The sequence below is a fragment of the Tachypleus tridentatus genome, chromosome 8 (genome assembly GCF_004210375.1).
Source record: "Tachypleus tridentatus isolate NWPU-2018 chromosome 8, ASM421037v1, whole genome shotgun sequence".
Taxonomy (NCBI): domain Eukaryota; kingdom Metazoa; phylum Arthropoda; class Merostomata; order Xiphosura; family Limulidae; genus Tachypleus; species Tachypleus tridentatus.
In genome coordinates, this window is record NC_134832.1 from 79,276,851 (window position 1) to 79,280,786 (window position 3,936).

Consider the following 3,936-nt stretch of genomic DNA (forward strand, 5'->3'; position numbering starts at 1 on the left):
TTGCCCCTGGTTTTGGTTTCTTGATATATATTTCATTAACATTGTTTTTGTCTAGTGTTATAAATCACCATAGAGGTAAAATAGTTTCATCATCAAAGCACAAAGACCACATTTGGATGTTACTTTTTTCCTTTTGTTTTATAAAACTCCTAAAAAGTTGTTGTTGGTTGTTAATATTACCAAAAATTAAACAGACAGCAGTGAAAGTTTCAAACTATTAAAAAACCAACATTGTTAAATATTAAATGTGGCCCTATTTGAGGGGGTTATAAAGTTATGGTCAATCCCACTTTTTGTTGACAGATTGTTAGATTAGCCCAAGAGTTTGTGGTGGATGGTGATGACTGGCTGCTTTCCCTTTAGTCTTTTACTGCTAAATTAAGGACAGCTAGTGCAGATACCCCTCATGTAGCTTTGCATGAAATTCAAAATAAACCAAACAAATTATTTTCTTAGAATGAAGAAAAGTATTTTGCAATTAATAGTCGTTATTCTTATGAAGTTCTTCTCATGAATTATATAAGTTAAATTACATTCGCTCTGCTCCATGATGTTTAAATTTTTAGAAATCATGAAATGTACAAGATAAAAGTTTACCTTTGATAAATGTTATTAAACTAGCATAAAAAGTAATAAACAATAAACACTCATGAAAACTTACTTTCAAGTTTCATCAATTTGTTCCCCAGTGAAAACATTGTATGTCTAGAGACTTATAACACTATAAACAAGATTTCAGAACTAGTGAACACAGCCAGTTAGCCAATTGTGTAACTCTGTGCTTAACTACAAAAGCTTAAAAATATATTAAGCAATATATATAGAGAGCTTTTTACACCATTTTTCATAAATAATGTTTTTCTTAGCCATGCTCCTCGGAAAGCGTGTTAACTGGCTTTACGAATATATTATTATGTCTAGTGGGTTATGGGGGTCAGCTTGTAATCTGAGAGTTGCAGGTTCGAATCTCTGTCACACCCAAACATACTTGCCCTTTCAACTGCAGGTGCATTATAATGTGACAGTCAATTTCACTATTCATTTGTGAAAGAGTAGCCCAAGAGTTGATGGTGGGTGATGACGACTAGCTGCCTCTCATCTTACACTGCTAAATTTGGGACTGATAGCACAGCAAGCTCTTGCGAAGCTTTGCACAAACCTAAAAAAAACAAAAAACGAACATATTAATTTTTTATTTATGTCAATTTAAGTGTAAAGTGCTATACATCTAACAATTTATGAGAAGTTTTGTATTTTTAAGAACAGTGTGTCAGCACCATTTTAAGGCAAAAATAAATGTTTGTCAATGATTTTACTGGAAGTAACAGACTCCACAGAAATTTATTTGCCAAATTGAAAAAAAACAAACAAAAAAAACAAATTTGTCCCTGCTTGAAAGTAACTATTACAAGTGATGTTCCAACTACAGCAACCTCAAGTCTTTCTATTGGTGATACTGAAATTGAAAAAAACAAACATGAATAAAAAGAAAGATACTTATAGCTAGATGTATTGTTTCATGACAGTTTTAGAGTAGGCTACTTTTCATTTAGTATACTAAAGATGTGCATAACCTGTTTTTGAATGAACTCCAAGTTGCATGAATTCTAGGTCTACTCTCCATTCGAACACAGAAAACAAATATTTATTTTTACATATGAATAAAGTAGAATGAGTAACAAAGTAGTGTCAAAAATTCAGTATAGATTTATCTTCTTACATAGCAATTCAAGCAAAGATATTTATATATTACAGCTTCAGTTATTTTGTTTTTTTATTTTCTAATTTATAACACTGGAATACACTGACTGTATTTGTATGTTTAAATAGACTAGTCATGTGATTAACCATAATAAATGCAGAGATATATTCATAACATGACAGTGAGCAAAATCGAGAGTCTCTTAGACATTCAAAGGTGCATAATTATCAATATTCACAAACAAGAAATATTGTAATTAAGCACAGTTTTTTTGTTTGATTGTTCAAAACATCAGAATTTATTTTGAAAATGCAATCAAAAGAAAATGTCTGTTCTAGACAAGAAGACAAAATATTTTAAGTCCAAACAAATTTGAGATTGCTGTTACAGTTAGCCAACTTTGTCAAAAATAGTTAAGGTATTGATAACTCTAATAATATGATGAAAAGGCTATAAAAAGTGTATACTTCACAATTAGTAGTTCAAAAACTTTCCATCTAAGACATAAGCAATAAAACTAAAACTATCAACAACAAATTATTGGAAATGTGGGTTGATGGACCTTATTTTACCTTTGCCTAGTCTGCCAATGATGCTCCTTTTCGCTACGTTTAATTGTTTCAGCAACAATAGGAGGTGTAATGGTAATGAGTAAATACTTTAGAAGGGCAAATAATGTTCCCACTGTAGTGCATTTTTATGTTAATGAATAAGAGATTGAGACGATAATGAATCTATTTAATGTGTGTGCAATATAATAAATGCCCAGTATCTTGTACAGTTATATTTTTTCATCATGAAATTTTATCATCAGCATTTTTAACACATCTTCTGTTAAATTTAAGCTTCATAGAATATAAGAAAATTATTTAATCATTATGGGCCTAAAATATATTTATTGTGTTATAAGCTGTCATTGTATTCAATCCATTCTATTTTCATAATATAAAAACAAAAATGAGTGAAAAAAACTTTCAAGCTGAAACCTTTGGACAAACATAGTTCAGAAAATTACAAAAAATTGAAATTATTTACGAAATGTTGTGTTACATCTTTCATGTTCTCCATATTTCAACATATCAGCATTGTTTACGCTATTTGTATATTTTTTGTTCTAGTTGTTTAACAAAAGCTATATAAATGTATAATATGTATAAACAGATATACAACCAGTGGCTCAGAAGTAAACTTGATGACTTATGACATCAAACATATTGTTTCAATATCCCTGGTGAGAAAAGTGCAGGGAGTTCATTGTGTGGCTTTCCAGTTAAAAAGAAAGAAAAATATAAATGTACATAGAAATGAAAGAAAGAAGCCCAAACAAAAAAAAAGAAAGAATTAAAGATGCTGTATAAATTAAAAGAAGTCCTGGGTACAGGCCATAATGTGGGATATAAAATGGCCCTTGGTTTTCAAGGTGACTGTCGAAGTAGGAACCACATAGTGGTGGAGATATACCATATATTAGTCTTAATATCCATTTCCCAGTCTCACAAGAAGAAATTAATTTAAATGTCATTTATCAGAGTTTGAGTTGTTGTTTTTAATGCAGCCCTTTGTTAAATTTGTTTTACTTAGCTGTTGAATATTAATATTCTATATGCATATTCTAGGAATGTGATTTGTTGCTGACTATGTTGCAATTCTCCATTACATTGTTCAGTCTATGCAGGTATGTGTCATTGCCTTAACTCCTAGACAATTCTGTCAACTGTAATTTAGCCCAATGAGCTGATTATAATAATCATATCTTTGCTAAGGTGATAAGTGGTAATAGCAAGCAATATCTCACATGTTATCTTGCTCTTAACACTTTTCATCCAATTACTTGTACAAATCCATTCTGCTAAATGAATAATGTAGTTCATCTATTAGCCTGTACTGTATTTAATACAGAATATGTGAATCAAACTTAATATCCATTACATATACATATAAACTTAAAAAGGTTTCAAGTTAAAAACAATTTAATGAAATCCATATATTAAAGTATTTTAAAATTCATCCTTTTACTTCTGTTAAAATAACTTAAAAATTGTTAATGAATAAACCAATGGACTGCAGTGAGAGAACTTCTCTTACTTTGAAATTAAAAACATATTCTTATTGATTGAACTAAGATTTTAATAAATCTAATGTTGTTTGTGCTTAATTTGTTCATATATACATGTATTTTTCTTCCTCCTATTTATACTAAGTCTGTAAGCTTCATTACCCCACACCTGGTTTAA